This window comes from Gorilla gorilla, chromosome 1 (genome assembly GCF_029281585.2).
Source record: "Gorilla gorilla gorilla isolate KB3781 chromosome 1, NHGRI_mGorGor1-v2.1_pri, whole genome shotgun sequence".
NCBI lineage: Eukaryota > Metazoa > Chordata > Mammalia > Primates > Hominidae > Gorilla > Gorilla gorilla.
Genome location: NC_073224.2, coordinates 147,841,150 through 147,855,597, shown reverse-complemented (window position 1 = coordinate 147,855,597; position 14,448 = coordinate 147,841,150). Strand labels below are relative to the sequence as shown.

General features: G+C 39.1%; 1 protein-coding gene and 1 pseudogene across 2 annotated transcripts in view; one reads left to right on the top strand and one right to left on the bottom strand.

Moving 5' to 3' along the window:
• BTBD8 (BTB domain containing 8) overlaps positions 1-14,448 on the top strand; it is a 106,134-nt gene that overhangs the window by 28,387 nt on the left and 63,299 nt on the right. The gene's annotated exons all lie outside the window — the stretch shown is intronic.
• Positions 6,126-7,233, bottom strand: LOC101146561 (glyceraldehyde-3-phosphate dehydrogenase-like; annotated as a pseudogene).

Sequence of the window (14,448 nt, the reverse complement as noted above, 5' to 3'; positions counted from 1 at the left end):
ATAAGAAATACATATTATCTTTTGGAACTCAAGCGAAAGAAGTGCAGCTGGGTCTCACTATGGACTAGAATCTGAACCAGAAAACTTAGGAACCCAGACAGTTCTTCCTCCTCTTTGTGTTTCAAATAGAATGTTGGTAAGAAGTTATTCTGGCGCTACTGAACAGAAAGAGCCAGAGTATTTGCAGTGGCAAGTGGTAATCTTCTAGGTTCAGGGGTGCACAGCCCTTAATTAAATTAGCAGTGGGTTTGGGTTACTGTAATCCACCAAGCCAAATAGTAGTACTATTTGTACTCTTAGAAATCACGCTGGTTTTGCCAGTTGACAGCAATACAACCCAAGGATTGCTAGTCTGAACTAGCTGTTTACTATTCAAAATTTGAACTTTTCTCTATGGGACTATGTACTTTGTAAATATACATATACGCATTTTCCTAATTTTTGTGAAATCTGCATTAAAGGTTGCAAAATTCAGAATATAATCTAGATTGATCATTATATTTTCCATATCATGGGTATATTTCCTAAATCATGGTGTGGGTATAGGTGTGTGTCTCCCTGTCTTGTTTTCTTTTCTTTTCTTTTTTTTTTTACCAACACAATTGTATTTTAAAAATTAATTTTATTTTGTGTCCAGGTTTTTCATGAGACCATGTGGGCATCCTACCAAAGTTATAGAGCCCTATAGCTATTGCTGTCATACAGGGAAGGCAGGACCCTGTGGCCATTTCCAATATGTCGTCAAACAGTGCCTATATTTGGCCTCTCCCTGTGTGCTGCCTGACAATGAACTAACAGGACTGTGTTTTAGGAGCTGGACCTAGAATATTAGGTTTGTATTCTAGGACAGCTCTTGCTCACATTTCTGGTTTATTCTGTTCACCTAGCAGTAAAAAAGAAATTCATATTAACTAGAAAGACAGTAAGTTTTCCTACTTTTTTCTTGCCCTTATGTAAGTTAGAATAGCCAATTCTAAATTATAAGGTTACCTTCCTAGTCCAGACTCAAACATCTTTCTGTTTATAGTACATATTAATTTTATTATGTAGTTTAAGGAATATTGTGTCAGTAGTTCAGAGAATACATATTCATCTAAAGCCCAACATTGGAACTTTCTCAATTACTTCTTGTTCTAGATGATCATTGTCAGCATTCTTCTAGTGGTGTGGCTAAAAATCCTTTTGTAATATGGCTGCTTTAATTTTTTAATTATACATACTTATATATTAAAAGATCGATACAAGTACTTACAAAGGACCAGGATTTATGACTGGAATTTTATTCAGTTTAGGTATCAACATTTTTAAAACCTTAGTTTGCTAGTTTAATGTGCCCAAATTGGTATGGTCTTCCATTAAGCTAATATTTCATAGTCAAGTTACTTCCTCAGTAACACCCCTCATAACACAGGTCTTCCAAGGTAGTCTCTCCAGTTGCTCTGTCCATTCTTTACCATGATCCTCAGCCCAATCCCCAGAATACTTTCTATGCTGAAAGACAGTCTGACGCCATTCACTTGCTTGTGGTGGCACAACTAAGCCAAAGAAATCATTTCTAACAGAGTGGTTAAGAGTGTGTGGACTGTGGGGACAATCTGCATGCGTTTTAATTCCATGTCCACCATTATTAGCTGTGTGAATTTGAGTAAGTCACTTAACCATTCATTCTGCATTTCAGCATCCTTATCAGAGATGGGGATTATAACAGTCTCCACCTCGTAATGTGATTGTGAGAATTAAATTACAGTTGTTACTGAGCACTCATTGGGCTTACTACCTGATTAGCCTTCATGGATTCCATCAGTTATGTTACTACTTTTCTGAATATTGTATCCTGGGATACTACTGCACATTACCCCTTGTTGTGGACCTCTGTAACATTATCTTCCTGCCTGAAATGCTCTCAATTGCCATATGAATACCATCTGGGATCTCGGCTCACTGCAAGCTCCGCCTCCCGGGTTCACACCATTCTCCTGCCTCAGCCTCCGAAGTACCTGGGACTACAGGCATCTGCCACCATGCCTGGCTAATTTTTTGTATTTTTTAGTAGAGACAGGGTTTCACTGTGTTTGCCAGGATGGTCTCGATCTCCTGACCTTGTGATCCGCCCACCTCGGCCTCCCGAAGTGCTGGGATTACAGTTGTGAGCTACCGCACCCGGCTGCTGACTTCCCATTTTTTAATGTAATTTATTATTTTAATGTTTTATGAAAGAAGTTGAATGTTATATTTTTAAGATAATTTGTTGCACTTCTATGTTCCATAATTAAAATTCTCTTATGCTGCCTCATTGAAAAAGCAGAGCAGTCATTCCTTTTTTTTTTTTTCCTAAGACAAAGTCTTGCTCTTTTGCCGAGGCTGGAGTGCAGTGGCGTAATCTCAGCTCACTGCAACCTCTGCCCCCCGGGTTCAAGGGATTCTCACGTCTCACCCTCCCTAGTAGCTGGGATTACAGGCGCACACCACCACGCTTGGCTCATTTTTGTGCTTTTTAGTAGAGATAGGGTTTCACCATGTTGGCCAGGCTGGTCTCAAACTCCTGACCTCAAGTAATCTGCCCACCTCAGCCTCCCAAAGTGCTAGGATTACAGGTGTGAGCCACTGCACCCGGCCCCATCATTTCTAACTTGAGCTTTGTGACACTCAAAATCTGGTATATCTTCCAGAATACCTTTCTTATCAATGCCTGATAATATACCATTAGACATTCATTCATTTGGTTAAGGTGTCAAATCTTCCTTTAATATCTCTCTGAATATTTAGTAAATTGGCACTGTGTCCGAAGATCATTGTTTTGTATGTCCTTGAAAAAGCTAAAAGTTTTTTCAGAAGTGGTATGATTTAGTAATTGAGAAGTTGGTCTTTTTGTGTTTAGATTATGATCCCACCACTTATTTTTAAAATTCCACCACTTATTAATTGTTGAGAAGTTACTTAATCTCTCCAAGTTTCAGTATTTTTATCTGTAAAAGGAATAGTAGTAGAAATTATAGCATGGGATGGCTGTGAAGATTGAATCAGATAATGCACATGAAGCACTTAGCATAGTACCTGGCACATTGTAAGCTTTCAAAAGTAAATGTTAGTTGCTATAAGTATGTAATAGATATCTGTAAGACTGGCACATATGTTGCCTGTTCTAGCTTGTCTTATATCAGGGGGCAAACTATGGCCTAAATGTGGTTAAGTGGCCTGTTTTTGTATGAGGCAACAAAAAAGCAGAGACAAGTAATGCCACAGGGACCTGCAAGTCTAAAATGCCTTTCAAGAGTCACTTGGGTTTGTTCCCAAACCTGCGTATGCCATTTGAATTTATTATTTTGATGACAATGAATATAAGTCAATGATACATAAAATATGAAAGAGAAAACTTATTGTTCCAGTGAAAACTCGGGTGAGTGCTTTGGAAGGATTAAATAAGGTAAAGGCACTTAAAAAATTGCTGTTGTGTACAGGTGCAGTGATTCACACCTGTTATCCGAGCACTCTGGGAGGCTGAGACGAGAGGATCACTTGAACCAGGGAGTTTGAGACCAGCCTAAGCAACAAAGCAAGACCCCATCTCTACAAAAAAATTTAGCTGGGCATGGTGGTGTGCACCTGTAGTCTCAGCTAATCGGGAGGCTGAGGTGGGAGGATCATTTGAGCCTAGGTGTTTGAGGTTGCAATGAGCCAGTGAGTGCCATTGTATTCCAGCCTTGGGAACAGAACAAGACCCTGTCTCAAAAAAAATTAAAATCAAACTAGGTATCATAGTGTATATATGTATTGTTTTTGTGAAAATGAGGCTTATATCAGCAAACCCATGTTAAAAAAAAGATGGGCCTTATGATAAAAGATTTGTGAATTAAATGCATATTTCTTCTTAAGTTAGAGTAAAATTATAGTATACAAAAATAACTTTTTTAATTCCTCATTTTTTCAATTAACTAAACAACTATTAGTCCAAATTGTGTTGGATAATAGAGTATCCATGGCACTTAACTTCAGAAAGGCCAGTCCTATGAAAGCTATAGTCAATGGATGTCACAAAATTCTCAACAGAAGGTTAACTTTGTTTTTACAAAGTTATGTTCTCTAAAGTATTTGATAAGAAGTGACATGGACAATAGTGATTACTCCAAAAATTTAGATTCACCACTCTGGATTTAATCCTTACTCAGTTATGTGGAATTAAAGCAAATAAATAAATAAATACATTCTTAGAGCAAGAATACTTTAAAAATTAGTCCTACTAAAATTTCCTTCTCTAGAGCTTCTCTGCATAATCCAGGCCATTATTCTGCCTGGAGTAGTGAATCTAGTTCAGCTAACATTAGGAAGTATTGAATAGCAGTGTACTAAAGCAGCAGCAAGGCAGAAATTAGGGCATCTTGATAGAGCCAGAAGCAGCATTAACAGTTGAAATTAAACTTAATCAAAAGGAGAAAATAGTTTTTGGCATGTTGGAAAATAAAAAATTTGGCAAAGATTTTTAATACACCATACCATCTACAGCATTATTTTTAAACCTGAGGCATGTGTCCTAATTAAGTAGGAATGTTTTCTAAGTTTCTGTTTTAAGGTCAGAGTAATTGTTTAAGCCTCAGGTGCTTCTAATTTTACTAAAATGGAAATGGCTGACATGCTGTGTTCAAGTCTTCTGAGAAGTAGACACAAAGATGGGATTAGACTTTCAAGAAATGTATTAGGCTAAATGTATGTGAGAGAACATAGGGAGAAAGCCAGAGAAAACAGAGCTGCTAGACTGCAATGCTGATTTGACTCTGAGTGAAGGAGAAAGAGAAGGAAGTTAGATAGAAGCATCTTAGACTGCAGTGGAGTTCCAAGAAAAGTTGGGCAAGGCCATTATTGGAAAGTTCCCATGCCAAAGGCACCCATCAGAGAAGCGCCTGTTTTCTAGGGCTAGACCTGCCTTATTGTCCTTGCTGGCCTCAGTCATTGTCAGGAAGTAGCTTCTGGTGAGATGGCCTTGTGACCTAGGTGGAATAAATTTCCAAGTGCTGTAGCTGAAGCTATCAGTCATTATGCAGTCAAAGATTAGAGGGGTAGGCCCGGTGCGGTGGCTCACGCCTGTAATCCCAGCACTTTGGGAGGCCGAGGTGGGCGGATCACGAGGTCAGGAGATTGAGACCATCCTGGCTAACTCGGTGAAACCCTGTCTCTACTAAAAATACAAAAAATTAACCAGGCACGGTGGCATGTGCCTGTAGTCCCAGTTACTCAGGAGGCTAAGGCAGGAGAATCGCTTGAATCCAGGAGGCGGAGGTTGCAGTGACCCGAGATCACGTCACTGCACTCCAGCCTGGACGACAGAGTGAGACTCCATCTCAAAAAAAAAAAAAAAAAAAATTAGAGGGGTATATTCTCATGACTGCTACACATATAAATCATGACATGCTATATATTCATATACCTTTACCACTAGGCATAGTCAGATAAAGTAAGAAATAATTGTTAAAAAAAACCACTTATTATTTGCTAAGTATTGTGGTGCTGAGATTGGGATTCATAAAGAAATGAATGAAGTACTGAGGATTAAATGGATTATCTATCGATATTCAACAGTGTGAAAGAAAAGACTGCCATGGAAAAAAGTCCTGGCAGATATCCAATAAACTGCTAAAAGTGGTTATTTCTAGGTCATGGAATTGAAGTAAATGAAGAAGCAGGGTGAGAACTTAAAATTTTCACTTTATCCAATTCTATATTGAAGTTTATTACAAACATATTGTTTTTATAATTTAAAAAAGTTTTTAAAATCTGGCTTTCCATTTTTAAGGAAAGAATTACAGACTAAAAATTTTTTATTCTGTGCTTGCTTCGGCAGCACACATAATTTTTTTTATCTGTTCAAACAGGCTCAATAGTACTCTGAGGTCACTATCTTTGTCCTCTTTTATAGAAAAATAAAAACTATATAGCAAACTTAGTGCATTAAATATTCATTTGATTGTCAGGGTCCCTGAGATCCCTCCTTCTTCAGGGGGTCTGGTGTACAAACTGTGAGGAGGGGAGTTTCTCAGTGTGTTTGGAGGACTGAGTGTGGCAGGGACTCCCCAACAATTGAACGCTTCTCTCTTCCTCTCATGCTCTTGCTGGGGCTGGTGGTCCAGGGGCTCTTACTCTTTGGAGGCCATGTGGACCATGAAACCCACCACCCTGTTGCTGTAGCCAAATTCATTGTCATGCTGGGAAATGAGCTTGACAAAGTGGTCATTAGGGCAATGCCAGCCCCAGCACTGAAGGTGGAAGAGTGGGTGTCACTGTTAAAGTTGGAGGAGACAATCTGGTGCTCATTGTAGCCCCAGATGCCCTTGAGGGCCCCCTCTGATGCTGCTTTACCACCTTGATGTCATCATATTTGACTGGTTTCTCCAGAGAGCAGGTCAGGTTCATGACTAACATGTTGGCAGTGGGGACATGAAAGGCCACGCCATTGAGCTTCCTGTTCGACTTGGGGATGACCTTGCCCACAGCCTTGGCAGCACCAGTAGATAGATGCAGGGATGATGTTCTGGAGAGCCCCATAGCCATCACACCACAGTTTCCCAGAGGGGCCATCCACAGTCTTCTAGATGGCAGTGATGGCATGGACTGTGATCCTGATTCCTCCCATGATGCCAGAGTTGTTATGGATGATCTTGACCAGGGAGCTAAGCAGTTGGTGGTACAGGAGACATTGCTGATGATCTTGAGGTTTTTATACTTCTCATGGTTCGTGCCCATCACAAACATGGGGGTATCAGCAGAAGGGACAAAGATGATAACCCTTTTGGCTCCACCCTCTAAGTGAGCCCCAGCCTTCTCCATGGTAGCGAAGATGCCAGTGGACTCCATAACATAATCAGCACCAGCATCACTCTGTGTGATTTTGGTGGGATCTCGCTCCTGGAAGATGGTGATGGGATTTCCATTGATGTCAAGCTTCCCGTTTTCAGCCTTGACGATGCCGTGGAACTTGGCCATGGGTGGAATCATACTGGAACATGTAGACCATGTAGTTGAGGTCAGCGAAGGGGTCATTGATGGTAACAGCATCTACTTTGCTAGAGTTAAAAGCAGCCCTGATTACCAGGCACCCAATATAGCCAATTCCATTTACTCTGGGCTTCACTTTTACCATGATGTCTCAGGGACATGACTGGTGCTGCCCAAGAATGGAAGGAGCAGAGGGCAAGGTTCTGTCACTTTTTCTCTTCCTTTTGCTTACTTTAGGTTTAATTTATGCTGCCGTTTATACTTTCTTAAGATGGAATTCTAGATTATTAATATGAAACATTTTTCCTTTTCTACAATAAGCATTTAAAAGCTAAACATTTCCTAAGCACTGCTTAGCTGTAGCCTACAAATTTTGATATATTGTATTTTCACTCAAATAAATGTATTTTCTAATTTTCCTTTTGATTTCTTCTTTACCCATGGGTTGTCTAGAAGTATGTTTAATTTCAACTATTTGGGAATTTTCCAGATAATTCTCCATTATTGATTTCTAGTTTAATTCCATGGTGGTCATAGAACATATTTTATATTATTTTAGTTTTGTTTAAATTTATTGAGACTTTTCGATGGCCCAGAATATGGTCTGTGTTAGTGAATGTTCCACATGTACTTAAAAAGAATATGTGTTCTGTTGTCCTGTGGTGGAGTGTTCTATAAATGAAAAAATTGGTTGATAGTGTTGCTCAAGTTTTATGTATCCTTAGCTGAATTTTTGTCTACCTATCCTATTAATTACTGATGGAGTATTGAAGTCTTCAAGTATCATTATAAATTTGTTTCTCCTTTTAGTTCTGTCAGTTTTTGCTTCATGTATTTTGGAGCTCTATTATTTGTTACATACACATTTGGGATTGTTATTTCTTCATAATGAATTGAGTCCTTTTTATTATGAAATGTTGCTTTTTACCCCAGGTAATGCCACTTGTTGTGAAGTTTACTTTGGTTAATATCACCACTCCAGCTTTCTTATGATTAGTGTTTATGTGGTATTCTTTTTATATCCTTTTACTTCTAAACTTTGTCTTTATATTTAAAATGGATTTAAAATTAATTTCTTTTAGATAGCAAATAGTTATGTCTTGCTTTTGTTATACAGTCTCATAATCTCCTTTTAATTGGAGTAGACTATTTGACTATTTGTAATAATGTAGTTATTAATATGTTTGAGTGTAAGTCTACCATTGTACTTTTTTTTTTTTTTTTTTGATCACTCTCTGTTGCCCAGGCTGGAGTGCAGTGATACGATCATAGCGTCTGTAACCTTGAACTGCTGGGCTCAAGTGATCCTCTGGCCTCAGCCTCCTGAGTAGCTGGGACTGCAGGCATTTGCCATCATACTCAAGCTAATTTAAAAAATTTTTTGTAGAGATGGGTTCTCGCATTATTGTTCAGGCTGGTCTTGACCTCCTGGCAGAAGGGAATCCTTCTGCCTCAGCCTCCCAAATTGCTGGGATTACAGGTGTGACCTACCATACTCAGCCCTAAAATGCTTTGTCTGTTAATTCCATCTTCTCTTGTCATTTCTGGGTCTGATAATATTGACTGATTTTTTCCCTCTTTTAATGTTCACATTTTGCTGCTGCTTCACATTACCTAATAAGTTTTTAATCAAATGCCAGACATTATAAATATTATGTTTTTGAATGTTTGAACTTTATTGTTTTTCTTGAAAAAGATTATTAAAGGTTTTTTTTTAGCAGGCATTTAAGTTATTGTGGATCAGCTTCATGTTTATGAAGCTTCTTTTTAAATTTTGTTAGGGTGCATCTAGGATAGCCTTTGCTCTAAATGTTGTAAAGCATTTCTACTGAGGCTTCTGGGATCTTTTCTTAGTGCCCCAAGTATTCAGTTCTGGCCGGAAGGAACTTGAATATCTGTCAGCCATGTAGCTTCCTGGCTTTTATTCTTTGCCAGGCTTTGTGTAGTTTTACCTTATGCACACTCAAATTATATTCAGGCAAAAAAGCTCAAGGGAGGGAGTATCTACTCTGATTTCTGCAGTTCTTCATGACTCCCTCTTCTATATTACTGCACCCCACAAATTTCAGCTGACTCAGCTTCTTGGGTCTCCTATGTCGTCTCCTCAGCTCAGCTAAGCCACAAGGCTCTGCTCGTTTGTCCTTCCTGTGCATTGACTAGAAACTGCTTCTAGGAAGAAAAGCATTGTGATTGTAGAGCTTACTTCATTTGTTTTTCTTCTCTTGTGGATCAGAGTCCTGTACTGCCTTTTTCCATGGTCATATTTTGTTCAATTTTCTAATTATTAAATGGAAGGTAGGGAAGTCCTGTACTTATGGGTAGAAGCAGAATCCTAATTTTTTCTTAGTTGGCCTTATTTTTTAGAACAGTTCCAGATTTATGGACAAATTAAGAGAGTACAGTATTCTCATATACCCCCACACCTAGTTCCTCATTATTAACATCTTATATTACATTTGTTACAATTGAGTCAATATCAATACATTGTTATTAACTAAAGTCTGTAGTATATTCAGATTTCCTTGTTTTTTACCTAGTGTCCTTTTGTATTTGAGGAATCAATCCCCGATCTCACATCATGCTTAGTTGTCATGTCTCCTTAGGCTCTTCTTGGCTGTAACAGTTTTTCAGACTTTCTTTTTTTTTTTTTTTTTTTTGATGACATTCCAGTTTGAGGAGTACTGGTCAGGTATTTTATAGAAATTCCCTTAAATGGAGTTTATCTGATGTTTTTCTCACAATTTCATGGATTATGGGTTTGGGACAGGAAGACCACAAAGATAAAGGGCCATTTTCATTATATCATATTAAAGGTACATGTGATCAACATGACATCATTGTTTATGTTAACCTTGATGATGACCTTGTTTTCATCTGGTTTCTCCACTATAAGTTACTCCTCTCCTCACTTCCCATTTCCAGACTCTGCTCTCTGGAAGGAAGTCACTGTGTGTAGCCCATATTTAAGTGATAGAAAGTAATGTTCTACCTCCTTGAACCAGGGGTATTATCCACATAAATTATTTGGAATTCTTCTGCACAAAAAACTTACCTCTTCTCCTCTACATATTAATTTATTCAATCACTTACATATATCAGTGTAGACTCATAGATACTTATTTTGTACTTTAGCTTATAATTTGGCTTTTCTTTCTTTCTTTTTTTGCTCTATTTGTTACAACTTTAGCTGTGGGAGCTCTTTCAGGTGGCTCTTGTGTCCCTTTTACTCCCTCAGTGTGTGTGTGTCTGTGTGTGTGTGTGTGTTGAGCATTTTCTTACTTTCTGGCACTAAAAGATATATCTGGTATAAAAGACAAACGATACACCTATCTACATGGGGCACTTACTGTGAATAGAACTTGCAGGACTGGAAGTTGCTTTCGGTGAGTCATTGAGTGAGTGGTGGGTGAATGTGAAGGCTCAGTTCATTACTGTACGCTACTGTAGACTTTATAAATACTAAGGATACACACGAAATTTATTTTTTAAAACTATCTTCAATAATTAACCTTGGCTTATTGTAACTTTTCATTTTATAAACTTTTTAATTTTTTGAAACTTTTTACTCTATTGTAATCACACTTAGCTTAATCACAAACACGTATAGCTGTACAAATTTTTTTCTTTTTTTCTTTTTTTTTTTTTTTGAGACAGGGTCTTGCTTTGTCATCCAGGCTGGAGTACAGTGACGCGATCATGGGTCACTGCAGCCTTGACCTCTCTAGCTCCAGTGATCCTCCCACCTCAGCCTCTTGAGTAGCTGGGACCACAGGTGCACGCCACCACACCCAGCTAATTTTTGTATTTTTTGTAGAGACAAGTTCTTCCTGCGTTGGCCAGGCCAGTTTCACATGCCTGGGCTCAAACGGTCCTCCTGCCTCAATCTCCCCAAGTGCTAGGATTGCAGGTGTGAGCCGCCACATCTGGCTTTTTACTTTGTGTCCTTATTCTATAAGCTCTTTTCTTTTTTCTTTTTTTTTTGAGACGGAGTCTCGCTCTGTTGCCTAGGCTGGAGTGCAGTGGCGCGATCTCGGCTCACTGCAAGCTCCGCCTTCCGGGTTCACGCCATTCTCCTGCCTCAGCATCCCGAGTAGCTGGGACTACAGGTGCCCGTCACCGAATTTTTTTTGTATTTTTCGTAGAGATGGGGTTTCACCGTGGTCTCGATTTCCCGACCTCATGATCTGCCCGAGGGATTACAGGCGTGAGCCACCGCACCCGGCCCTTTTCTTTTTTCTTTTTTTTTTTTTTTGAGACGGAGTCTCACTCTATTGCCCAGGCTGGACTGCAATGGCGCTATCTTGGCTCGCTGCAACCTCTACCTCCTGGGTTCAAGCAATTCGCCTGCCTCAGCCTCTCGAGTAGCTGGGATTGCAGGCATGCACCACCACGCCCGGCTAATTTTTTGTATTTTAGTGGAGATGGGGTTTCACCATCTCTAACTTGAACTCCTGATCTCAAGTGATCCACCCGCCTCGGCCTTCAAAAGTGCTAGGATTACAGGCGTGAGCCACCGCGCCTGGCCTATACGCTTTTTTCTGTTAAAAAATATTTTTAAGTTTTTAAACTTTTGTTAAAAATTGAGACAGAAGCAAACACATTACTTACTAGGCCTACACAGAGCCAGGATTATCAGTATCAATCCCTTCCGCCTCCACATGTCCCACTGGAAGGTCTTCGGGGCAGTAATGGACATGGAGCTGTTATCTCCTAACATGCCTTCTTCTGGAATACCTCCTGAAAGACCTGCCTGAGGCTATTTAACAGTTAACTTTTTTTTTATATGTAAGTAGGAGTACTCTAAAATAACAATATAAAATATAGTACAATAAAATAATAAGCCAGTAACGTAGTTGTTTATTATCAAGTATGTACTGTACATAATTGTATATGCTAGATTTTTATACAGCTGGCAGCACAGTAGGTTTATTTATACCAGCACCTCCACAAACATGTGAGTAATGCTTTGCACTTGACCTTCTGTCAGCTATGACATCCCTAGGTTGCAGGAATTTTTCAGCTTCATTATAATGTTATGGGACCATCTTCATATGTGAGTGGTCTCTTGACCCAAACATTGTTATGTAGCACATGACTGTAAATTTTGGAATCACCTTGTCAGTATTTACAAAATAGCTTTCTGAGATTTAGTGGCAGGATCTCAGCTCACTCCTACCTGCACCTCCCAGGTTCAAGCAATTCTTATGCCTCAGCCTCCCAAGTAGCTGGGATTATAGACGTGCACCACCAAGCATGGCTAATTTTTGTATTTTTAGTAGAGACAGGGTTTTGCCACATTGGCCAGGCTGGTCTCAAACTCCTGGCCTCATGTGATCTGCCTGCCTCAGCCTCCCCCAGAGTGCTGGGATTACAGGTATGAGCCACTGCGCCTGGCCAAAATTGCCTAAATTTTTAAAATCCTAAATTGGTGTTGAATTTTGTCAAATGCTTTCCTGCATTGATTTTGATGATCACATGATTTTTCTCCATTCTTTTGTTAATGTGCTAAATTATATTGCTTAATTTTTGAATGAAAAAATAATCTTACATTCCTGAAATAATTTCGGTTTGGTTGTGATGAATTCAGTTTGCTAATATTTTGTTTAGGAATTTTGCATCTATGTTCATGAGACAGATTGGCCTGTAATTTTACTTTTTTGTAATGTCCTTGTCAGGTTTAGGCCTCAAAGTTATGTTGACTTTATAAAATGAACTGTGAAGTATTTCCTCTTTTTTATGCTTTAGTTTGAGTAAGATTGATTTTTTTAAAAACTTATGTCGTCCTTAAATATTTATTAGAATTCACTAGGGAAGTTATCTTGGCCTGTTACTTTCTTTCTTGAGTAAATTTTGTTTTCATTCTTTTTTATAGTTAAGTATATTGAGTTAGAATGCGTACACAAACAAATGCACACAACTTAAAGTCCAGTTCGATGAATTTTGACTAATGTATAAACCTGTTTAACTTCCACTGTAAGCAAAATATAGTGAATTTTCATCAACTAAAAAGTCCCTTTGTACCCATTTACCTTCAGTACCTATCCCTACCCCAGCCACAGGCAACAAATGATTTTCATGTGCTTATTTGCCATCTGTATACCTCTTTGGTTAGTTTTCTGTTTATATCTTTTGCCCATTTATTTTTTTATTTTTTATTTTTTTGAGACAGAGTCTTGCTATGTTACCCAGGCAGGTCTTGAGCTCCTGGGCTTAAGGGATCCTCCCGCCTCAGCCTCCCAAGTAGTTGGGACTACAGGCACACACTACTACTCTTGGTTTGCCTATTTTTAAATCAGGTTGGTTGTTTTCTTATTAATGTGTTCTCTACACTGGAGGATATTCTACCTTTCCTAGAATTTCATGTAAATGGACTCAGACATACTGTTGTGTCTGGCCTTTTTGGTTCAGTGTAATGTTTTTGAGCTTCATCCTTGCATATTATGTGTATCAGTGATTCATTCAATTTTTATTGCTGCATAGTATTGGATTGTATAGCTATACCACAATTTGTTTATTCATTCTCCTGTTGATGGAATATTGGTTGTTTCCAGTATTTAGCTATTATTATTATTATTATTATTATTTTTTGAGACGGAGTCTTGCTCTGTCGCCAGGCTGGAGTGCAGTGGTGCAATCTCGGCTCACTGCAACCTCCGCTTCCCAGGTTCAAACGATTCTCCTACCTCAGCCTCCTGAGTAGCTGGGACTACAGGTTTGTGCCACCACACCCAGCTAATTTTTATATTTTTAGTAGAGACGGGATTTCACCATTTTGGCCAGGATGGTCTTGATCTCTTGACCTTGTGATCTGCCCACCTTGGCCTCCCAAAGTGCTGGGATTACAGGCGTGAGCCACCGCGCCTGGCCTTTTTTGTTTGTTTTATTCTTTTTTTAGACAGAGTCTCACTCTGTAGCCCAGGCTGGAGTGCAGTGGCATGATCTCGGCTCACTTTACAAGCCTGCGCCCCTCAGGTTCAAGAGATTCTTGTGCCTCAGCCTCCTGAGTAGCTGGGGTTACAGGCGTGTGCCACCATGCCTGGCTAATTTTTGTACTTGTAGTAGAGACTGGGTTTTGCCATGTTGGCCAGGCTGGTCTTGAACTCTTGACCTCAAGTGATCTTCCTGCCTTGGCCTCCCAAAGTGTTGGGATTACAAGCGTGAGCCACCACGCCCGGCCAGGGATGTCATTTTTTATAACTAGCCATAAACTTTAGCTTTGAAGTAAAACTATTTCTAGCAAGTGATTCTTACCTGATATTTTTTGTTGTTCTTGCCCATATTTTAATTGGGTTGTGTTATTATGGTTCTCTATGTATTCTAGATTTAACTTTTTGTATATGGTGTGAGGCAAGTGTCAAGTTTAATTTTTTTTTCTACAAACATCCTGTTGTTCCAGTACCTTTTGATGATAAGACTGTCTTTTCCCCCATTGAATTATCTTAACGCCCTCATGAAAAGCAATTG